The sequence below is a fragment of the Gorilla gorilla genome, chromosome 4 (genome assembly GCF_029281585.2).
Source record: "Gorilla gorilla gorilla isolate KB3781 chromosome 4, NHGRI_mGorGor1-v2.1_pri, whole genome shotgun sequence".
Taxonomy (NCBI): domain Eukaryota; kingdom Metazoa; phylum Chordata; class Mammalia; order Primates; family Hominidae; genus Gorilla; species Gorilla gorilla.
Genome location: NC_073228.2, coordinates 143077088 through 143102107, shown reverse-complemented (window position 1 = coordinate 143102107; position 25020 = coordinate 143077088). Strand labels below are relative to the sequence as shown.

Here is a 25020-nt window from a genome sequence, read left to right as displayed (position 1 = left end):
TAAAGCCCCCACATGATCTGGCCCTTGCCTACATTTCCTCTTCTCCAGGCTCATTAACCACGAGCACACTAAACATGCCCTAATCTCAAAAATCTTTGCATCTGCTGATCCTTCTGCCCGGTCAAGTCTTTCTTGTAATATGTCCTTGGCTCATCTTCTTACTTCACTCAGACTCTGTTCTAGTATCACTTTTGAGAGGCCTTCCTTGACCATCATCTAAGGTAGGCACCATTCCAGCACTTGCTATCCCATACCTGGCTTTATTTTTCTTCAAAGCACTTTTTTTTTTTTTTTTTTTTTTGAGACAGAGTCTCCCTCTGTCACGTAGGCTGGAATGCAGTGGCACGATCTTGGCTCACTGCAACCTCTGCCTCCTGAGTTCAAGTGATTCTTGTACATCAGCTTCCTAAGTGGCTGGGATCACAGGCATTTGCCACCACGTCTAGCTATTTTTGTATTTTTAGTAGAGACAGGGTTTCACTATGTTGGCCAGGCTGGGCTCAAACTCTTGACCTCAAGTGATCCACCTGCCTCGGCCTCCCAAAGTGCTGGGATTACAGGCGTGAGCCACCGTGCCTAGCCTTCAAAGCACTTTTTAAAAAATAAACTTGGGCTGGGCACAGTGGCTTACACCTGTAATCCCAGGACTTTTGGAGGCCGAGACGGGTGGATCACTTGAGGTCAGGAGTTCGAGACCAGCCTAGCCAACATGGTGAAACCCTGTCTCTACTAAAAATACAAAAATTAGTGGGGCTTGGTGGCAGGTGCCTGTAGTCCCAGCTACTTGGGAGGCTGAGACAGGAGAATTGCTTGAACCTGGGAGGTTGAGGTTGCAGTGAGCCAGGATCGTGCCACTGCACTCCAGCCTGGGTGACAGAACGAGACTCCATCTGGAAAAAAATTATTAATAATAATTTGAAAAACATATTCCATAGCATATGGGTTGTAAAAAAATAATAAATAAATTTTGAAAATTAAAAAAAATTAAAAAACCTTATTTATTTACTTACGAGACAGGGTCTTGCTCTTTCACCAAGCCTGGAGTGCAGAGACAGGATCATAGCTCACTGCAGCCTTGAACTCTTGGGCTCGAGTGATCCTCCTGAGTAACTGGGACTATAGGCATGCACCACCACTTCCAGCTAATTTTTTTTCTTTTTTGAGACGGAGTCTCACTCTGTCACCCAGGCTGGAGTACAGTGGTGCAATCTCAGCTCACTGCAAGCTCTCCACCTCCCGGGATCACGCCATTCTCCTGCCTCAGCCCCCTGAGTAGCTGGGACTACAGGCGCCCGCCACCACACCCAGCTAATTTTTTTGTATTTTTAGTAGAGACGGGGTTTCACCATGTTAACCAGGATGGTCTCGATCTCCTGACCTCGTGATCTGCCTGCCTTGGCCTCCCAAAGTGCTGAGATTACAGGCGTGAGCCACTGTGCCTGGCCTTTTTTTTTTTTTTTTTGCGATGGGTCTCACTGTATTGCCCAGGCTGATCTCTAACTCCTGGCCTTAAGGGATCCTCCTGAGAGAGGAGAAAGAAAGAAGCTGGTCAGGCAGGCAGTTAGGGTGGGTCCTTGGTTGAATTCTTCAAAACAAAAGAACACCCTGCAGACACAGATAAGAGAGCTTGCACAGAGGCGCTTGTCTAAGACATTCCCACAGCTGCATAGATAAGAAAGGCTACACAGGAGACTTGCCCACACATGCCCAGCCGCATAGATAAGAAAGGCTACACAGGAGACTTGCCCACACCTGCCCGCAATGCAAAATTCTGTCCTCTGACACATGCACAGTAAGGGGAAAAAAAGCAATATAGAGTAAATCAAGCTAAGGGCCCACATGTGCACTCGGAGGATGGGGTGGAGCTACCAGAAATTCGTGCCACATGCAAATGAGATGCCAAGCTCTCATCTGTTTCTTATAAAAGCTTTTGCATTCAACTGTAAATACAGCAACCCTCTTCTGGGTCCCCTCTCCTCTTGAGAGCTTTCTTTTCTTTTTTTTTTTTTTTTGAGACCGAGTTTCACTCTTGTTGCCCAGGCTGGAGTGCAATGGCGTGATCTCGGCTCACCGCAACCTCCACCTCCCAGGTTCAAGCGATTCTCCTGCCTCAGCCTCCTGAGTAGCTGGGATTACAGGTGGGATTACAGGCATGCGCCACCACGCCCGGCTAATTTTGTATTTTTAGTACAGACAGCGTTTCTCCACGTTGGTCAGGCTGGTCTTGAACTCCCCACCTCAGGTGATCTGTCCACCTTGGCCTCCTGAAGTGCTGGGATTACAGGCGTGAGCCACCATGCCCGGCCAAGCCTTCTTCTTTTGCTTGTTAAACTTTTGCTCCAACCTCACCCTTTGTGTCCGTTCTCCTTATTTCTCTTGGTTATCAGACAAAGAACTCCAGGTGATACTTCACAACAAGAGACCGCTACACTGTGGTGCACTGGGGAGACTAACACTCCCTCATTGGCCTGGCATAGTGAGGAATTACAGGTGTGAGCTATTGCACCTCGGCAAACTTTTAATTTTAGAATAGTTTTAGATTTACAGGAAAGTTGGAAAGACAGTATAGAGTTCCTATACACTGCACACCTAGTTTCCCCCTCTATTATCATCTTACATTAATATGGCACTGTTGACCTAAAAGAATAAAATGAAGCAAAGTTAATATAGATAATTTATTTAGACCAAGGTTGAAAACCATAGCCCAGAGTCATAGGTTCCAGTTGCCCTGAATATATGCTCTAATTAGCAGCAATTACAAGAGAGTTTTTAAGAGGTTAAAAAGAAAAAAGAAGGGAGAGGATAGTTCCTAAATTGTTTACCAATAACTTATTGGTTCATTAAAATAACATAAGCTATCGATTGGCTATAATTGTTCTTTGTATCACAAATTCCAGGAACGTGAAAATAATGAGTGAGGATCACATTGTGCAACTTGTGGCAACATTTTAGATAATTTATCAGCTAATCTGAAACTAAAGGGAAGAAGAAAAACAAAATACCTTTAAACAATTTCCACCAGCCATGGGTTGGGGGATGTAACTGAGTCTCAGGCTCATGTCTCTCTCTGTGCCTGATAAATTTTGCAGACCCCCACGTTCCTCACATGCTCTGAGCCACTTTTTTTCTTTTTTTTTTTTTTCTGAGACGAGGTTTCACCCTGTCACCCAGGCTGGAGTGCAGTGGTGCAATCACGGCTCACTGAACCTCGACCTCCTGGGCTCAAGCGATCCTCCCACCTCAGCCTCTCAAGTAGCTGGGACTACAGGTGTGCATGATCACACCCACGAATTTTTGTATTTTTTGTAGAGACAGGACTTCACCATGTTGTCCAGGCTAGTCTCGAACTCCTGGGCTCAAGCAATCCACTCGCCTTGGCCTCCTGAAGTGCTGGGATTACAGGTGTGAGCCACTGTGCCCGGCAGTCAGACTTTTTCCATTTTTGATGATCTTAACACTTGGGAGGAGTATTGGTCAAATATTTTGTAGAACGTGCTTTGACTGGGATTTATCTAAGTTTTTCTCATGATTAGGGTTATGGAGTTTTGGAAGGAAGACCACAGAAATAAAGTGACATTCTCATCACATCATATCAAGCAACATGACTTATTACTATTGATTTTAAGCTTGATCACCTAAGCTTACGTTTGCCAGGTTTCAACGCTATAAAGTTAGTCCTTTATCTCCCTCTTCCCATTCCTTGCCATTCATTCTTTGGAATGAAGTTACTATTCACAGCCTACACTGAAGGAGTGGGGAGTTGTAATCCACGTTCTTGAGGGATAAGTGTCTAAATTTGGAATTCTGCAAGAAAGATTTTTCTCTTTGCCTTTTGTTTATTCAGTTAATTAATTTACATCAGTATATACTTATGGATATTTATTTTGTACTTTGAGTTTTAATCCAATAATGCTTCATTTTGTTGCTCAAATGGTTCCAGTTTTGGTCACTGGTAGTTCTTTCAGTTGGTTCCTATGTCTCTTTGACACACTCCCAACATGTGTTTTTGTCTGAACCCTTCCTTTCCTTCTGATACTACAAGATTCTCCAGGCTCACATTATATATTTCCTGCCCCAACCTAAAATCAGCCATATTTCCAAGGAGCCTGGTTTATTTTATTACAAAGATGTTTCATATCTAAAATTGTTATTTCTGGCCAGGTGCAGTGGCTCACGCCTGTAATCCCAGCACTTGGGAGGCCGAGGCGCGTGGATCACCTGAGGTCAGGAGTTCGAGACCAGCCTGGCCAACCTGGTGAAACCCCAACTCTACTACAAATACAAAAAATTAGCTGGGCGTGGTGGCAGACACCTGTAATCCCAGCTACTCAGGAGGCTGAGGCAGGAGAATCGCTTGAATCCAGGAGGCGGACGTTGCAGTGAACCCAGGAGGCAGAGGTTGCAGTGAGCCGAGATAGTGCCACTGCACTTCAGCCTGGGCAACAAGAGTGAAACTCTGTATCTAAAAAAAAAATAAATTGTTATTTCTTTGCATTCTATCTGTATCTCCCACTAGAACATTAGGCCTTTAAAATCAGGACCTTTTCTGCTTGTTCACTGCTATATCTTCATTACCTAGAATAGTATCTGGCACACAGGAGGATATCAATAAAAGCTTAGTGAATGAATGAATACATTAGTAAGGCCAAGTATTGTGCCTTTTTACATATGCATTCTTCATGATGTTATAAGAATTTGATCAAAGTATAGTTGTATTGATAGATGGATACATGGATGTATGAATGGACAAATGAATGAATTAATACTAACCAGATGGACACATTATTGTGTGTATGAATGAATTGAGAAACAGATGGATGGATGTTGCTGCCACTACTATACTCTCTAGTTATTCAGGTTGAAAACTAGGTGATGAGGGGCCTCATTCATAATTCCTTCCACACTTTCACCTCCCACATCCAATCAACCACTAAGTCCTGCCTATTTTGCATCTCAAATATTTTTCAAACCCATTTCCTTTTCTTCATTTCAACTACTATTGCCCTGCTGCAGGCTCTCTTCCTCTCTTGCCTGGATGCTGCTGCAGCCATGTAACTCATCTGTCCGCTTTCTGCCATGTTTCCATCCCCACCACCATCTACATTCCTGTCAGAAGAATTATTGTAAAATACTGTTATGCCTGTGTCACTCCCTTGCTTAAACCCTTAGGGTAAAGTCTAAGCTCCTTAGCATGATATAAAGTGCCTGTGATGACCTGGACCTTGGCCACTCCTCCACCCTCTCTTCTTGCCATTCTCCACCTTGCATTGATTTGTGTGCCTCAGAAATACCAAACTGCTTGTAGTTCCCATCAGGGATCATGCTGCTTCTCTGCTCTGTCCTTTGCTCGTACTAGTCTCCCTGCCTAGAATGCCCTTTCCTCACATCTGGAGCTCAGAGAAGTCTTACTGGCTTCAAGTTGTTGAAAGCATGTATTTTTGCAGTTGTGGTTATGCTTATTAGGAGAGCCAGGGCAAGGGCACAAAATTTAAGTTGTTTTGCAAGTGAGAATGAACACATCTTTAAATCTTGTGCCCTGGGTGCTTTACTTATCCTAGTCTTGGCCCAGTCTTGTCTCCTAGGCTGGGAGCTTCCAGAGGGCAAGAATTTTGTCTTTTATCCCTGTAATCCCTAGCACAATCACTGGTGTCTAGTAGGTACTCAGTGTAAATGTTTGTGGGAGGGAAAGAGGGAAGATGAATCAGAAGTCCACTGCTTGGGCCTTCAAATCTAGACTCTGTCTCTTACTAGCTATGGGAATCTGACCAAGTTATTTCTCTGCTTCTCAGTTTTCTTATCTGTGGAAAAGAAATAATAATATCTCCATTATAGGATTTTTTTTCCCATTTTAAGGAAAATTACCCATTTCATCAAAATTTTCAAACTTATTGCTTTAAAATTTTTTTACAGTGTTCTCTTATGACTTTAAATTTTCTGCTATACAGCTATATCTTCTTTTAAATTTTTTTTTTTTTTTTTTTTTTTTGGAGATGGAGCCTCGCTCTGTTGTCCAGGCTGGAGTGCAGTGGCGTGATCTCAGCTCACTGCAACCTCCGCCTCCCGGGTTCAAGCTATTCTCATGTCTCAGCCTCCCAAGTAGCTGGAATTACAGGGGCCAGTCACCATGCCTGGCTAATTTTTGTATTTTTAGTAGAGACGAGGTTTCGCCATGTTGGTCAGGCTGGTCTGGAACTCCCAACCTCAGGTAATCTGCCTGCTTCGGCCTCCCAAAATGCTGGGATTACAGACATGAGCCACCGCACCCAGCCCTTTTAAATGTTTTGATATTGTTTATCTATGCCTTTTTCTTGATTGAGCTTGTCAAAAAAATGTTGTTGATTCTCTATAGTATCTCTATTTTTTTTTCTGCTCTTGTCGCTCAGGCTAGAGTGCAATGGTGCAATCTTGGCTCACTGCAACCTTTGCCTCCCGGGTTCAAGCTATTCTCCTGCCTTAGCCTCCTGAGTAGCTGGGATTAGAGGTGCCCGCCACCATGCCCAGCTAATTTTTGTATTTTTATTTATTTATTTATTTATGAGATGGAGTTTCACTCTGTCGCCCAGTTGGAGTACAATGGCGCAATCTCAGCTCACTGCAACTTCTGCTTCTAGCAATTCTCCTGCCTTAGCCTCCCAAGTAGCTGGGATTACAGGTGCATGCTACCACACCCGGCTAATTTTTGTATTTTTAGTAGAGACAGGGTTTCCTCAGGCTAGCCAAGCTGGTTTCGAACTCCTGACCTCAGGTGATCCGCCTGCCTCAGCCTCCCAAAGTGCTGGGATTACAGCAGTGAGCCACCACACCCAGCTTGCTTTTCTCATATGAGCATTTAAAGCCATACATTTCCCTTTAAATACAAGTTTGTCTTCTATGGCTATTTTTTATTTAGAAATATCTGCATTTTGATTTATTTTTTATCCCATAATTCTAGAAATGTTTCCAAATGCATGGGGCTCTTGTTATCTGTCACTGAGTTCTATTTTGTTGTGTTTCTTTTTGCTTTTTTGGAAATGGTGTGTCATTCTGTCACCCAGAATAGAGTGCAGTGGTGTGATCACAGCTCACTGCAGTCTTGACCTCCTGGGCTCAAGCAATCCTCCCACCTCAGCCTCCTGAGTAGCTGGGATCACAGGCATGTGCCACCATACCCAGCTAAATTTTTTTATTTTTAATTAATTAATTTTTATTTTTATTTTTATCTTATCTCCCTAAGCTGATGAAGGATTTTTTATTTTTTGTAGAGATGAGGTCTCACTATGTTGCCCTGGCTGGTCTCAAACTCCTGGGCTCATGATCCCCCCACCCCAGCTTCCCAAAGAGCTGGAATTACAGGCATGAGCCACTGTGCCTGGCATTGAATTCTATTTTGATTAGAGAAAGTGGTCAATTTGTTACAATAGGTAGCTTAGTCAGGCATAAGCAGGGCAGGAGAGGGCTGCTCTCATACAACAGGAATGCCAGGTGACCATCAGGTGATGGTTAGGCAGTTGTTAACTGTCTCTCTAAACAAATAGTTGGTGACAGCCAGTGACAGGGAAAGGCAGTCTCCTAATATATAGAAAACACCTGAAACTGCTATCAGCGGCTTTCTGGTAAGATCTCAGGAGTTGAGCGAGGGGGCCCAAGAATGCAGTTTAAGGGGCAAAATGGTGGAGTTTAACTGGTATATGACCTTGCTCTAGAGATGCTAGACTGGTAAGGGAAGAACGCCTCAAGTGAGCATGCTATGACTCCAGTAAGCACACTGCATATGCTCCCTTCCCAAGTGCTAGCAGGCCACTGCTCACGCAGACAGCCCACCCCAAGGCCCCAAGGGAAGAATCAGGGGAGAAATAACTCAAGACCCTACAAGTATGGCAATATATAAAACCCATGCATGTGATCTCTCAAGTGTACTTTACTTCCTTTGTGTTTTTTTTTTGAGACAGAGTCTCAAATATTGGCTCACTGCAACCTCTGCCTCCCGGGTTCAAGCGATTCTCGTGTCTCAGCCTCCCAGGTAGCTGGGATTACAGGCGCACATCACCATGACCAGCTAGTTTTTGTATTTTTAGTAGAGACAGGGTTTCACCATGTTGGCCAGGCTGGTCTCGAACTCCTGACCTCAGGTGATCTGCCCACCTCTGCCTCCCAAAGTGCTGGGATTACAGGCGTGAGCCCCCACACCCAGTGCCAATTGTATTTTACTTCGTTTCATTCCTGCTCTAAAGTTTTGTAATAAACTTCCACTCCTGCTCTAAAACTTGCCTCGGTCTCTCCTTCTGTCTTATGCCCCTTGGTCAAATTATTTCTTTTGAGGAGGCAAGAATCAACATTGCTGCAGACCCATACAGATTCGCCACTGGTAATATACTCTGGTGCCATGTGACTTGTGACTCAGATATGTTCGGCTGCTAACAAATTGATTTTTTGGTTTCTGATGAGATGTGCTTTCAGGCCTAGCATGCGATCAGTTTTCTTAGATGTTCCATGGATTCTTGAAAGAATAATTGTTGGCTCCCTCTCAGGGTTATGGTGAGAATAAATATTAGATAATACATATAAAGCACTTAAAACGTTGCTCACCACTTAGTAAAATCTCAAGAAATGGTGGATCTCATTGTTGATGTTGTTATTATTATTGGTGAATAACAGTCTCAGTCATTGGTCTGTGTGTCCCTAGGTGCCCTGAGAATTGGGCAGTTGAGCCCTCTCCCACACGTCAGTGCTCAACAAACTGTGTGCAGTGCCTACACTAACCATAGGGTCAATTAATCTTTAATACACACAGAAAACATGACTCAGCTTACTAGAGTAGAAAAAGTTCAGAGTTTGAGTGAGACTGCCCTGTGTTGGGTCCCTGGCTTGCCCCTTGCTAGCTGTGTGATATTTCTGCTCCCCCAAACTCTGTTTTCCTTATGTGTAGGAATGAGTATGATTTTGGACTTGCAGAGTTGTTGGGAAGATTAATGTGAAAGTCTTTAGCATAGGGCTAGACACAAAGTAGACCTTTTTTTTTTTTTTTTTTGAGATGGAGTCTTGCTCTGTTGTCCGGGCTGGAGTGCAGTGGTGCCATCCCAGCTCGCTGCGACTTCTGCCTCCCAGGTTCAAGCGATTCTCCTGCCTCAGCCTCCCAAGTATGTGGGATTACAGGCAACCGCCACCACACCCAGCTCATTTTTGTATTTTTGGTAGAGACAGGGTTTCACCATGTTGGCCAGGTTGGTCTCGAACTCCTGACCTCAAGTGATCCACCCACCTAGGCCTCCCAAAGTGCTAGGATTACAGGCATGGGCCACCATGCCCAAACATGAAGTAGACCTTTCACAAGTGTTAGTTTATTTCTTTTTCCTTCTACTGAGCCTGCAGGGACAGAGAGGAAGTGAAGTTAGAGTTGTAATGGTACAACCATTTCCATTCTCTTTTCCTGGACTTCTCTCCCAAGGAAGCCTCTTTCCCAGCTCTGTAAGACTGTACATCTCTGATGCCCCTCCCTGGAGAGCAGCGTAAAACCAGCTGTGACTACAGAGAAGGGAGAGAGAAGAGGATGTTGGAACATGCAAATCAGTTCCCAGCTTCCTGCTGAGTTAGTGGGACACCTGCTTGGACAGAATTTTCATTTTATTTCCTATCTGGAGCAGCCCAATTAATTTTTCAGGCCGTGAGTTGCCACACATCACAGATGACAGCTCCTCAAACCCTCAGAGCAGCATCCTCCTCCTTGGTGGCCACACAAAGTCAGGATTTGCCCCTACCCTTCCTGGCATTCCCAGATTAGAGCAACATCTCAGAGGCACCCCTGCCTTGCCCTGGATCTGTTGCTGAGCCTCCTTTTAACATGAACTGTGGCTTCTACTACCTTCTCTCCTTTAAGCCTGAGTCCCAGTATACAAAGAGGATTAGCTGATTTTCTTACCTTTGAGTCCAGGTGGAGGCATGAAGCACAGAAGTGTGGGGAACAGAACAAGGGACGCTCCAGACAGTATGTTTCTAAACTGCTCTTGGACAAATAGAGTCATTTTCCCTCCATTCTCACTACTACCTCCAGTTCCTTTGCCTCTGGTCATTTTGTCCCTCCTACTCTAATTTCCACAAGAAGATCAGACAAGGTTCATTTTCTCTGTTTCTGCCTCTTGCCTCCAGGCTACTAGAGAAAACCACGAAACTATGTTCACTAGCTCCAATGTCTGATTTTCAGTTGTGATCAGGCCTTCAATGCTACTTAGTAATCTTTTCTTAAAAATATAGAATGCTTCACAAATTTGCTGTCATCCTTGCTCAGGGACCATGCTAATCTTCTCTGTACCTTTCTAATTTTCTTTCTTTCTTTTTTTTTTTTTTTTGAGACAGAGTCCCGCTCTGTCGCCAGACCAGAGTGTGGTGGTGAGATCTCGGCTCACTGCAACCTTTGCCTCCCAGGCTCAAACGATTCTCCTGCCTCAGCCTCCAGAGTAGCTGGGACTACAGGTGCCCGCCGCCACATCCAGCTAATTTTTGTATTTTTAGTAGAGACAGGGTTTCACCATGTTAGCCAGGATGGTCTCGATCTCTTGCCCTCGCGATCTGCCTGCCTCGGCCTCCCAAAGTGTTGGGATTACAGATGTGAGCCACTGTGCCTGGCTTTTTGTTTTGTTTTGTTTTGTTTTTATGAGACAGGGTCTTGCTCTGTTGCTCAAATGAGTGCAGTGGCACAATCATAGCTCACTGCAGCCTTGAACTCTTGGGCTCAACCAATCCTCTCACCTCAGCCTCCCGAGTAGCTAGGACTACAGTTGTGTGCCACCACACCTGTCTATTTAAAATTTTTTTGTAGAGTCAGGGCTGGTCTCAGGCTCATGGCCTCAAATGATCCTCCTGCCTCAGACTTCCTAACTGCTGGGATTACAGGCATGAGCCACCACATCTGGCTGGTAATCCTTATAATAGATTGTCCCCTGTCTACAATTTGTTTTGTCCTCCTGTTACGATCATTTGAGGTTGTGTCCAGTTTTAGCTGTTGTAAATAAAGTTGCTATGGGCTGGACAGGGTGGCTCACACCTGTAATCCCTGCACCTTGAGAGGCTGAAGTGGGAGGATTGCTTGAAGCCAGGTGTTTGAGACCAGCGTGTGCATCAAAGCAAGACTCCTATCTATATTTTTAAAAAGTTGCTATGGACATTCTCATGCATGTCTTTTTGTGGACATATGTTTTTATTTTTCTTGGGTAAAATATCTAAGAGTGGATTTGCCAGTCATAGGATAGGTGTATGTTTAGTTTTATAAGAAAGTGAGGCTGGATGCAGTGGCTCACACCTGTAATCCCAGCCCTTTGGGAGGCCGAGGTGGGAGGATCACTTGAGGCCAGGAGTTGGAGACTCAGAGTCTCCGTCACAGTGAGACAACAGAGTGAGACCGCCATCTTTACAAAAAAAAAAAGTTTTTTTCTTAAATTACCTGAACATGGTTGTGTGTACCTGTAGTCCTAGCTACTCGGGAGGTTAAAGTGGGATAATTGCTTAAACCCAGGAGTTCAAGACAGCAGTAAGCTATGATTGAATCACTACACTCCAGCCCAGGCAACAAAGCAAAACCCTGTCTCAAAAAAAAAAAAAAAAAAAAAAAGTAACAAAAGGCTGGGCATGGTGGCTCATGCCTGTAATCCCAGCACTTTGGGAGGCCAAAACAGGTGGATCACCTGAGGTCAGGAGCTGAAGACCAGCCTGGCCAACATGGTGAAACCCCCTCTCTACTAAAAATAAAAAAAAAAATAAAAAAAATAAAAAAAAGCTGGGCATGGTGGCAGGTGCCTGTAATCCCAGCTACTCGGGAGGCTGAGGCAGGAGAATCCCTTGAACCTGGGAGGTGGAGATCACGCCATTGCACTCCAGTCTGGGCAACAAGAGCGAGACTCCATCTAAAAAAAAAATTAAAAAAACCAAACCAACCCAAAAAACAAAGTCTGGGCACGGTGGCTCATGGCCTGTAATCCCAGCACTTTGGGAGGCTGAGGCAGGGGGATCACGAGGTCAGGATTTTGAGACCAGCCTGGCCAACATAATGAAACCTCGTTTCTACTAAAAATACAACAAAAAAATTAGCTGGGTGTGGTGGCAGGCGCCTGTAGTCCCAGCTACTTGGGAGGCTGAGGCAGGAGAATCATTTGAACCCGGGAGGCGGAGGTTGCAGTGAGCCGAGACTGCACCATTGCACTCCAGCCTGGGTGACAGAGCGAGATTCTCCATCTCAAACAAACAAACAAAAAAAAGTGACAATGATTTTCCAAAATGGTGTACTGGTTGAGGCCCTTATTAAAGAGGAAGATCCCTGGGCTCTGTGCTGAATTTACTGAATCAGAATATTATCAGAGTAAAGGACATAAAGAAGCTCCCATGTAATTTTTCTTTTCTTTTTTTTTGACACATGGTCTTGCTCTGTTGCCCAGGCTGGAGTGCAATGGCGCGGTCATGGCGTACGGCTTACTGCAGCCTCAACTTCCTGGGCTCAAGTGATCCTTCCATCTCAGCCTCCCAGGTAGCTGGGACCACAGGCACACACCAACACACCCGGCTAAGTTTTTTAAATTTTTATTTATTTTTTGTAGAGACAGGGTCTCCCTTTTTTGCTCAGGCTGGTCTCAAACTCCTGGATTCAAGCAATCCTCCTGCCTCACCCTCTCAGTGTTAGCATTACAGGCATGTAAACTTATCACCATCGCACCTAGCCCCATGTGATTTTAATGCAGGTGGTTTTTTGACTGGCATTTAGAAACCACTGGAGAATATCTTAGTATCGTTACTTTCTTGTTTTTCGTTCCTTCCTCAATAACTGTAATTCTGGCCACCATGTATTATGGTTGTAAATAATGGAATAATTGACCAACAGTGAATTAAGTAGTAAGGACATTTATTTATCTCATATAACAAGAAACCCAGAGATAGGTGGGTCCAGGTTTGGTTAATTCAGCCATTAGTAATGTCATCAAATAGCCAGGCTTTTCTCATTTTCCTCTTCACTGTCTTCAAAGTATTTGCTCCATTCTTGGGCTTATTTCTCATAGTCCTAAGATGGCTGTCACAGCTCTGAATAGCATGAGCTCACGTGGCAACTCCCAAGGAAGAAAAGCAAGGGATGGCCGGCCATGGTGTCTCACGCCTGTAATCCCAGCACAGTTGGGAGACTGAGGCGGGCAGATCACTTGAGGTCAGGAGTTTGAGACCAGCCTGGCCAACATGGTGAAACCCCGTCTCTACTAAAAATACAAAAATTAGCTGGGTATCATGGTGCACGCCTCTAATCCCAGCTACTTGGGAGGCTGAGGCATGAGAATCACTTGAACCTGGGAGGTAGAGGTTGCAGTGAGTCGAGATCATGCCACTGGACTCCAGCCTGGGTGACAGAGGGAGACTCCATCTCAAAAAAAGAAAAAAAAGAAGGAATTAGAGATTTCTCCCTAAGCATATTTATTATATTAGGGAGGAAAATCCTTTGCAGAATCTTCCAGAAAACTTCCTCCTAAGTTCCATTATCCAGAACTGGGTCACATGTCCACCCCTAAGTTTAAAGGAGGTGGGGGGAGGGGTGTTGGCAAAGTATCTAGCAGTTTTGAGGCCTTATAATGTGAGGCAGTCCCTGCCAGTAAGTGTTGGGAACAGGCCCCCAAATCTGGCCATAAACTGGCCCCCAAACCGGCCATAAACAAAATCTCTGTAGCACTGTGACATGCTCGTGATGGCCATGACACCCACACTGGAAGGTTGTGGGTTTACCGGAATGAGGGCAAGGAACACCTGGCCCACCCAGGACAGAAAACCACTTAAGGTGTTTTTAAACCACAAACAATAGCATGAACGATCTGTGCCTTAAGGACATGTTCCTGCTGCAGATAACTAGCCAGAGCCCATCCCTTTATTTCGGCCCATCCCTTCATTTCCCGTAAGGAATACTTTAGTTAATCTACAATCTACAGAAACAATGCTTATCACTGGATCGCTGTCAATAAATATGTGGGTAAATCTCTGTTTGAGGATCTCAGCTCTGAAGGCTGTGAGACCGCTGATTTCCCACTCCACACGCTATATTTCTTTTTCTTTTCTTTTTTTTTTTTGAGATGGAGTCTCGCACTTTCGCCCAGGCTGGAGTGCAGTGGTGTGATCTCAGCTCACTGCAAGCTCTGCCTCCTGGGTTCACACCATTCTCCTGCCTCAGCCTCCCGAGTAGCTGGACTACAGGTGCCTGCCACCACGCCTGGCTAATTTTTGTATTTTTAGTAGAGACAGGGTTTCACCATGTTAGCCAGGATGGTCTCAATCTCCTGACCTCGTGATCCACCCACCTTGGCCTCCCAAAGTGCTGGGATTACAGGCGTGAGCCACTGTGCCCAGCTCCACACGCTATATTTCTGTGTGTGTGTCTTTAATTCCTCTAGTGCTGCTGGGTTATGGTCTCCACAACCGAGCTGGTCTTGGCAAGTAAGGAAGAAGAGTGGGAAAATGGCTTTTGGGTTGGTAATTCGCAGTGTCTCTGGCTGGGCATGGTGGCTCACACCTGTAATCCCAGCACTTTGGGAGGCCAAGGCGGGTGGGTCACGAGGTCAGGAGATTGAGACCATCCTGGCTAACACCGTGAAACCCCGTCTCTACTAAAAAATACAAAAAATTAGCCAGACATGGTGGCGGGCACCCGTAGTCTCAGCTACTCAGGAGGCTGAGGCAGGAGAATGGCATGAACCCAGGAGGCAAGCTTGCAGTGAGCCAAGATCTCGCCACTGCACTCTCCAGCCTGGGCGACAGAGTGAGACTCTGTCTCAAAAAAAAAAAAAAAAAAAAAAGAGTGTCTCACATGAGACCTCATCAAAACTGTTCTTAGAAAGTCACATTAATTGCTAGATCCAATGACTTCTCTCCAGTTTTCCTCATACTGGACCTCTCCGTGGAGTTTTATATTGCTGGCTCCTTCTTTCTTGAAACTCTTCTCTTGGTTTCTGCTATACTTTCTACCCCACTCATCATGTCCTCCCCTTGGGCTTCCCTTCACTACCCTTCTTCTCTTTATATGTTGGTATCACCCTGGGTTTTGAACCAGACTCTGTCTGGGCACCTCTGAGCATCTAAACCAGGCAATCCATTCTAACCGGGTTTCGTTCTTTTTTTTTTTTTTTTGAGTTGGAGTCTCACTCTGTCGCCCAGGCTGGAGTGCAGTGGTGCGATCTTGGCTCACTGCAACCTCTGCCTCCCTGTAAGGGAGGAGACCACCCCTCATATTGTCCTATTGTAGAGACAGGGTTTCATCATATTGGCCAGGCTTGTCTCAAACTCCTGACCTCAAGTGATCCGCCTGCCTCAGTCTCCCAAAGTGCTGGGCTTACAGGCATGAACCACTGTGACCGCCTCAAAGCTGAATTTTCAATTGAAACAATGTATGTTATGAACCCCCCATGACTGTACAAATTTTCACTGAAAACTTCTGAAGCCATCCAGTGTGTGTTGTGACTTGATTTCAGATGGACATCAGTGAAGGGGCCACCGGATTTATGAGGGTGACAGTGTGGACAGTCCCACATCTGAGTCACACCTAGATTATTGAAGCCTTTTACTGGTTTATCTGCCTCTGGCCTTCCACCCCTTCCAATGTTCCCTCCACATGGCTGCAGAGTGATCTAAGATGTAAACCCAGGCTATTTCCCTATTTAAATTGTTTAATGGATCCTTAATTGGTGTTTCTCAAACTTGGAGTTCATGGATCCCTTGGGGACACATTCTCAGGTGTCTTGAGTAAACTTTAAGAAGTTTACTGGCTGGACACAATGGCTCACGCCTGTAATCCCAACACTTTGGGAGGCCGACGTGGGAGGATCACTTGAGCCCAGGAGTTTGACACCAGCCTGGGCAACATAGTGAGGCCCTGTTTCTATTTTAAAAAGAAAAGAAAAGAAAAAAATAAGGAGCTTACTATTTGTTTTAATTTCAGGATTAATCTTTTGTTTTGTTTTTTTTTTGAGACAGGGTCTTGCTCTGTTGCCTAGGCAGGAATGCAGTAGCAGGATCATGGCTCACTGCAGCCTTGACCTCCCCTGCTCAAGTGATCCTCCTGCCTCAGTCTCCAGAGTAGCTGGGACTACAGGCATAGCCACACCTGGCTAATTTTTGTATTTTTTATAGAGACGTGGTTTTGCCATGTTGCCTAGGCTGGTCTCGAACTTCTGAGCCCAAGTAATCTTCCCACCTTGGCCTCCCAAAGCGCTGGGATTACAGGCTGAGTCACCATGCCCGGCCAGGATTAATCTTAACAAAATAATAATAACGACATAAGCATAGTCTGTAACACCCAGATGACCTTATAACCAAGCACTTTCAGGAGATTTTAGTGCCTTTTTTTTTTTCCACTTGTATTATGTATTGATTGGGTTGGTGCCAAGTGATTTTCTGAAATGACAGCATTTAACTTTTAATGCTGCAACTATTTTCATCTCATTATTTACAGATATATCTGCAGCGCCTAGAACAACAGTGCACATCATAAGTGTTCAATAAAGACATGTTGAATAAATGAATGAATGAAGTTTCTCAAGCTAGGTTCTGACATCCTTGGGGCTCTTCCACAGTTTGAAATTGCCTCAGTATGGCACGTGAGGCTCTTCACAATTAAGCTGGGAATACTCAACCAGTAATTTCCCCAGACAGTCTGGGCAGGATGTGGGGGCGTAGTCCTCTTTAGAAAATAAAAAAAGTGAAAGTATAAAGCATTTATGTACATTTTGACAGGGCAGACGTGATATGCAAATGGATTGCAAATATAATGCAAATGACATGCAACTCCTCATGCAAATGAGCATCCTGTCTTTGGAATCGACTGCCGGGTATTCACTGATTTGTCTGCCGTACTGGCAGTAAATCTTTTAAGGGTTTGGGATGCAAGTTGCTTTGATGGTGATGTGTGTGTACTAGGGAGGAGGGGTAGTGGGATGGGGTCTCCCAAGGAGGAGTCGGTGTGGTGCTAAAGCTTGCAGCTTAATATGAAGCTTAATACAGTATACAGTTTAATATGAGGTTATTCTCCTGTGATACTCTAAGGACTGACATTTCGGAATTGGTGGCGGGTGGTGGCAATGAAATGCAACTTCTTATATTCTTCAACTCTTTGGCTGCCTCACATCTTCTGTCCCATTCATCTCACATCATTGGGGTTCTGGTCTACAGGAGTAGAGAGTAGGGAGTCAGAGATCCCTAGCCCCAGGTCCTCATCATGAGGACTACAGAAGAGCTCTTGTAAATCATTTCTGGAGGAGGTTATGAGCATGGTGTGGAGTTCTGCACTTCCTAATCACATGACAAGCAGAATTTAGCTGAATTTCTAGGCCTGTTAGAAAAAGATGAGTGGTGACAAAAAGCATGGAGACTTTCTGAGAAATATAGCTGCTTAATCTCAATGCCAATAATGTGATATCTGACAAAATTGGGAAGCTTACTTGGAAATCTAAAGGGAAAAAATGTCAACTATGAATTTTTTTCTTGATAAAAACCTGTTCTTCCCTGTCCTTGGTGTGAAAGGAAATTTTTGGTTACACAGACTCTTCCCCAATGATTATAAAAATATTGGGCAAATGATGCAAAAGAGGCTTTAGCAGGTATATTTTAGCCTAACTCAAGATCTGTTTTTCTCTGACACTTTGCATCAGACCTGGGTTCAAACACTCAATTTTCAGCTATATAAACTTGGACAACTTATTCAACTTTTCTGAGCTCAGTTTCTGCATCTGTAGGGGAGTAATAGAATAATAGAATCCTTATGAGGCTGTCGTAAAGGTCACATGAGATAATGCATGTACTTAACACAGTGCCGGGCTCATAGTGAACATTCAATTAATATGGCAATTTGCAATGACCATCTGTAGATTTGCTGCCTAGATTCCATTCATGCTCCATCTGATAACTGTACCCCATTTCTTCCTGGTGAACCATCATTTTCTTTTCATTCCATGTGGTCCTAATGAAACCCACTCCATCCTCAGCATCAGGAATAGAACATGTGGCGTAAGCTGGGTGCAGTAGCTCACACCTGTAATTCTAGCACTTTGGGAAGCTGGGCCAGTTGGATCACTTGAGGCCAGAAGTTTGAGACTAGCCCGGCCAACATGGCAAAACCCTGTCTCTACTAAATATACAAAAATTAGCTGGGTGTGGTGGTACACGCCTGTAATCCTAGCTACTCAGGTGGCTGAGGCATGAGAATCACTTGAACCTGGGAGGAAGAGGTTGCAGTGAGCTAAGATTGTGCCACTGCACTCCAGCCTGAGCAACAAAGTGAGACCCCGTCTTTAAAAAACAAACAAACAAACAAACAAAAAAGAACCTGTGACTTAGGTTTAAATCATTCATACCATTCTATTCTCAGGCCACAGTGATTGGTTCAAGAATGGGGACATACACAGTTACCATACAATCCAGCAATTCCACTTCTAGGTAACCTTGTATGATCAACACTCAGTGTATGCAAAGGATTAGTTCCAGATGCCCAAGTACATCAAAATCCACGCAAACTCAAGTCCTGCAGTTGGCTCTGCAGAGCCTGAGTATACAAAAAGTCAGCCCTCCATATACTCAGGTTTCACATCCTGCGAATACTGTATTTTCAATTTGCATTTGGTAAAAAAAATCTGCATATAAGTGGATCCTTGCAATTCAAACTTGTGTTGTTCAAGGGTCAAGTGTATATGAATGCTCATAGCAGCATTATTCATAATAGTCAAAAAGTGGAAGCAACCCAACTATCTACAACTTGGCATCAGAATGCTGCTATGAACATTCATGTACAACTTTTTTATATTCATACAATGGGCTTTATTCAGCAATAAAAAGGAATAAAGTACTGATTCATGTTACAACATGGATGAACCTTATAAACATTATGCTAAGCGAAAGAGGACAGACACAAAAGGCCATATATTATTTGATTCAATTTATATGAAATATCTAGAATAGGCAAACCTGTGGAGACAGAAAGATTAGTGGTAGCCAGGCACTGGAAGGAGGGGGAATGGGTAGTGGCTGTTACTGAGTATAGGGTTTCCTTTTTTTTTTTGAGACAGGGTTTGGCTCTGTCGACCAGGGTGGAGTGCAGTGGCTAACTGCCATTTCTGCCTCCCAGGCTCAAGCACTCCTCCCACTTCAGCCTCTGGAGTAGCTGGGACCATAGGCACTCGCCACCATGTCCAGCTAATTTTTGTATTTTTTATAGGGAAGAGGTTTCTTATGTTGTTCAGGCTGGTCTCAAACTCCTGGGCTCAAGTTGTCTGCCTGCCTTGGCCTCCCAAAATGCTGGGATTACAGGTGTAAGCCACTGTACTTGGCCTAGAGTTTCTCTTTAGGGTGATAGAAATGTTTTGGAATTAGATAGTGGTGATAATCATACAACATTGTGAATATATTAAAAACTACTGAATTGCATACTTTAAAAAGATGAATTTTATGGAATGTGAATTATATCTCAATTTAAAAAACTAAACCAGATAAAATAAAACAGTGGACACATGTCTCAAGTAGACTAATGAGAGCCAGTAAGACCCACTCTAATTCTTTGGAGTCATGAGGGAAGCAAACTAGTTCCTTTCTTTCAGGGCTCCAACTTGAGAGAATATAGGGTCTGGAGCTGCTCTCCTGTCTTGCTGTGTGTAGATCCGGAGACTGAATTATCCAACTCAGCTGAAAGCAGAGCCAAGAAATGGAGACACCAAGACCTGTTTACACATTGGAGCTACAGTAATTAATTGTCCCAGTTTGCCTGGGACTTTCCTGGTTTTAGAACTGAAAGTCTGTATATCACGTTAAGCTGGAGCTCCGAATCCACCTCTGCTTGAAGGTCAACATGTTACCCGTGGACTTTTCAATTACAGTCATGCACCATGTAATGATGTTTTGGTCAATAACGGATCACATATGCGATGGTCATTCCATAAGATTATACTACCATAGTTTCACTGTACCTTTTCTATGTGTAGATATTTTTAATTTTAATTTTTTTTTTTTTTGAGACAGAGTCTCACTCCGCCACCCAGGCTGGAGTGCAGTGGCGCAATCTCGGCTCAATGCAACATCTCCCTCCCGGGTTCAAGCGATTCTTGTGCCTCAGCCTCCTGAGTAGCTGCAATTACAGGTGTGTGCCACCATGCCTGGCTAATTTTTGTATTTTTGGGTTTTTTTTTTTTTGAGATGGAGTCTCGCTCTGTCACCCAGACTGGAGTGAAGTGGCGTAATCTCGGCTCACTGCAACCTCCGCCTCCCGGGCTCAGGTGATTTTCCTGTCTCAGCCTCCGAGTAACTGGGATTACAGGCAGGCGCCACCACACCTGGCTAATTTTGTATTTTTAGTAGAGACAGGGTTTCACCATGTTGGCCAGGCTGGTCTTGAGTTCCTGACCTCAGGTGATCCGCCCGCCTTGGTCTCCCAAAGTGCTGGGATTACAGGTGTGAGCCACCGAGCCCGGTCCTCTGTTTAGATATGTTTAGATACACAAATACTTACCATTGTGTTACAATTGCCTACAGTAATCAGTATAGTAACACGCTGTACAGATTTGTAGCCTAGGAGCATAGACTAGACTGTATAGCCTAGGTGTGTAGTAGGCTATACCAGTGGTCCCCAGCCTTTTTGGCTCCATGGATTGTTTCATGGAAGACAATTTTTCCATGGATGTGGGGAATAGGGTGGCAGTATGGGGGGGTAGCAATGGTTTCAGGGTGAAACCGTTCCCCCTCAGATCATCAGGCATTAGTTAGATGCTTATAAAGAGCACACAACCTACATCCCTCACATGCACAGTTCACAATATGGTTCGTGCTCCTGTGAGAATCTAATGCTGCAGCTGATCTGACAAGAGGCGGAGCTCAGGCAGTAATGTGAGCAATTGGGGAGGGGCTGTAAATACAGAAGAAGCTTTGCTTGCTCCCCTGCTGCTTACCTCCTGCTGTGAGGCCCGGTTTCTAACAGGCCATGGACTGGTACCAGTCCATAGTTGAGGACCCCTGGGCTATACCATCTAGATTTGTGTGAATACACTTTATGATGTTTGCACAAGGACAAAATTGCCTAAAGACATTTCTCAGAACATATCCCAGTCATTAAGCAATGGATAACTGTGCATGAGTCAATAAATTCTCTTTTTGGCCAGGCGAGGTGGCTCACACCTATAATCCCAGCATTTTCGGAGGCCAAGGCAGGCAGATCACTTGAGGCCAGGAACTTGAGACCAGCTTAGCCAACATGGCAAAACCCCGTCTCTTCTCACTAAAAATACAAAATTAGCTGGGCATGGTGGCGCACACCTGTAATGCCAGCTACTCAGGGGGCTGAGGCAGGAGAATCGCTTGATCCCAGGAGGCAGAGGCTGCAGTAAGCTGAGATCCTGCCACTGCGCTCCAGCCTGGGTGACAGAGCAAGATTGTTTCAATAAAAAAAAAGGCGGGGCTCACGCCTGTAATTCCAGCACTTTGGGACGCCAAGGTGGGCGGATCATGAGTTCGAGACCAGCCTGACCAACATGGTGAAACCCTGTCTGTACTAAAAATACAAAAATAATTAGCTCGGCATGGCGGCGCATGCCTGTAATCCCAGCAACTCGGGAGGCTAAGGCAGGAGAATCGCTTGAACCCGGGAGGCGGAGGTTGCAGTGAGTTGAGATCGCGCCACTACACTCCAGCCTCACAACAGAGCGAGACTCCGTTTCAAAAAAAAAAAAATTCTGTTTTTGTTTTTGCCAGCATCACAGGTTGGGTTCTCTGGAGGCAGGCACTGAGACAGTTTAGGGTTCAAGATATTTATTGTGGAACAACACCTGTGAAAAGAAGAAGGCAGAAGCAGAATTGGGCAGAGGAAGAAGTCAAGATGCAGGCTCTTGGTCGATTTGGTAGAGAGTTCTGGAGAAAGTATTGCCTTTCAGAAGTTTCCACATTGGGCCAAAATGGCTGAGCCACACTATACTTTTCCCTCCTTTTCTTAATCTGAAAACTTCAAGTGATCCTTCAAATCTCAACTGTTAAGTGTTGGTTTCTGGGGGAAGCCTTTCCTGGAGCCCCCAATGACATTAAGTCCCACAGCACCTGGCTTATCTCCTTTATGTGTAGTAATTTGATTAATTAATTATTGTTTATTTTTTGTTTCATGCCTGTCTTACATGCAGAATTTTAGCTTCCTGAAGGAAGGGACTGTTCTGGCTAGCTATTGCTAGGTTACAAACTACCCTATACCTTCACGGCTTAAAACAGGCTGATGAAATAGGACCCATTTTCTAGATCCAGCCCACAGTCTGTTTTTGTTTTTTTGTTTTTGAGATGAAGTCTCATTCTATTGCCCAGGCTGGAGTGCAGTGGTGTGATCTCGGCTCACTGCAACCTCTGCCTCCTGGGTCCAAGTGATTTTCCTACTCATTCTCTGGAGTAGCTGGAATTACAGGTGAGCATCACCACACCTGGCTAAGTTTTTGTATTTTCAGTAGAGACGGGGTTTCACCATGTTGACCAGGCTGGTCTTGAACTCCTGATCTCAAGTGATCCACCTGCCTTGGCCTCACAAAGTGTTGGGATTACAGCCGTGAGCCACTGTGCCTGGCCCACAGTTTTTTTTGCTTTTTGTTTTTTTTGTATAGCTGGCAAATTATGAATTTTTTAAAAAAATTTTTAAGGGGTTGTGAAAAAAGAATGAAACAAAAAACAAGAATAATATGTGACAGAGATGGTATGTGGCTCATGAAAGACTATAGGGAAAGTTTGCCAACCCATGGACTGAAACAACCATTTTGTTATATCTCATAATTTTGTGGGTCAGGAATTCAGAAAGGGTTTGGCTGGGAAGTTCTTCTGTCTTATGTGATATTGGCTGGGACCTCTCAGTGGCACACTAGCTATATAGGCTGGTGTGGTTTGGAAAATCCAAGAGGGCTTCATTTGCATGTCTGGTGCTTTAGTAGGAGGCTGGAAAGCTGCTCTCAGCTGGGCCCCTCTCCCTTTCCACATTCTGTCAAGGTAGTTGGAGTTATTACAGAGTGGCTAAGGGCTCCAAGGGACTGAAGTGGAAGCTCTTAAAGACTAGGCTCATTTCTGGGCGCGGTGGCTCACGCCTGTAATCCCAGCACTTTACAGCACTTTAGAGGGAGGCCGAGGTGGGCGGATCACTTGAGGTCAGGAGTTTGAGACTAGCCAGGCCAACTGGAGAAAACTCGTCTCTACTAAAAATACAAAAATCAGCTGGGCACCGTGGTGCGCGCCTGTAATCCCAGCAACTTGGGAGGCTGAGGCAGAAGAATTGCTTGAATCCGAGAGGCGGAGGTTGCAGTGAGCTGAGATCACTCCATTTCACTCCAGCCTGGGTGACAGAGTGAGACTCTCCGTGTTAAAAAAAAAAAGACTAGGCTCATGACTGGATAGCACCACCTCTTCTGTACTCCATTGGTCAAAGCAATCACAGGCCAGCCTAGATTCAAAGGGAGACGAAAGATACCTCACCTTCTGATGACAGGAGTGGCAAATAATTTGGGGCCATCTTTAACAGTCTCTTCACTCACGATTGTATTCCCAGTGCATAGCACAGCTCCCAGCACGTGAACTCAATAAACTTGTTAACTAATGGACATACTCTGGCAGGTGGAATCTGACCTATTTATAATATGAAAGTATTAGATTTGGAGCTAAATCAAGGCTGAGGGCTTCTTGGACCCTTAGGGAGCACTTAGGTCCACACATTCCAATTTGGGGCTGCCACGCACCCAGCACTATGCTGCATCTCTCAGCGCATTTGGACTTCAGTTTCCTTTTTGGTTAATGAGGGGCAACAAAACAAGTATCTCATGGGATTCCTGTGAGAATTAAATGGCATAAGGAATGTGAGCAAACTTTATTAACTGTAACTGTAATGTTCTGCTTAACATTAGGTTATTATTGTCATTGTTGCCCAGGGTGAGGTGCGGACAAGGCCGTGGCCCTCAGATCCCCTGCCCTGGAGAAGGGCCCTTCAACCTCACTCCACTCCCCAGCTCTTACCCCTGCCAGTTCCTGAGGAGCAGGTGTTAGGAGAATGAAGCAGGGTTCCTATGGCTATGCAACCCAGTCCTAGCTGTAGAAGATTTACTTCCCAGCAGTGGCTCTAATGATGGTTCGATGGGCCTCGTAATTCCATAATGATCCTGGAGCTAATGCCTCTCACCCTGGGCATCTCTGCAGAGGCCACGGGGAAATGGGAAGCCGCAAAAACTAAACAAATAAGAATGATTAGTTGCATGTGGCCAACCTCTTGTTGCCTGAGTCAGCCTATTTTGTGCACCAATATGTGGAGTAATAAAGACGCTTCTGAGAAAAACCACATTCAACTTGTCATCCTCCCCCAGCTCAGAGGATGCAGTATTCCTTTCCCCAGAAAAGTCCCCAAAATGATCTTGTCCAGAAACATTCCCACACTTCTCATTTCCTGTGTGTCTCATTTTTAGCTGGAGGGAGGTTTTGTCTACCTGAGTAGATAAAGGTTACCTCTTCTTTCAATCTTTTCATGAAAGCATCCATATAGCCTGGGCATGATGTATAATGTGTGTGTAGGTCTGAGAGTGAGGTAATTATTTGGAATGTTAAGTAGGGATATAAAGCAGAATCCCCTATGTGAGTTTGTAAGTACTCACACATGTATTTGTGTGTGATTTAACTTTGCTCAGTCTCTAGCACAATGTCTGTGTAGCCAACAAGCGTGGAAAAGAGTAGTACTAATAATAGCTAAGATCGGCTGGGTGCGGTGGCTCACGCCACTAATCCCAGCACTTTGGGAGGCTGAGGCAGGTGGATCACCTGAGGTCAGGAGTTCGAGACCAGCCTGACCAACATGGTGAAACCCTGTCTTTACTAAATACAAAAAATTAGCTGGGCGTGGTGGTGCATGCCTGTAATCCCAGCTACCTGGGAGGCTGAGGCAGGGGAATGGCTTGAACCTGGGAGTGGAGGTTGCAGTAAGCCAAGATTGCACCATTGCACTCCAGCCTGGGCAACAAGAGTGAAACTCCGTCTCAAAAAAAAAAAAAATAATAAGATATA

General features: G+C 44.8%; 1 protein-coding gene and 1 pseudogene across 1 annotated transcript in view; one reads left to right on the top strand and one right to left on the bottom strand.

Moving 5' to 3' along the window:
* SIL1 (SIL1 nucleotide exchange factor) overlaps positions 1-25020 on the top strand; it is a 316769-nt gene that overhangs the window by 47512 nt on the left and 244237 nt on the right. The gene's annotated exons all lie outside the window — the stretch shown is intronic.
* Positions 10218-10301, bottom strand: LOC115934770 (uncharacterized; annotated as a pseudogene).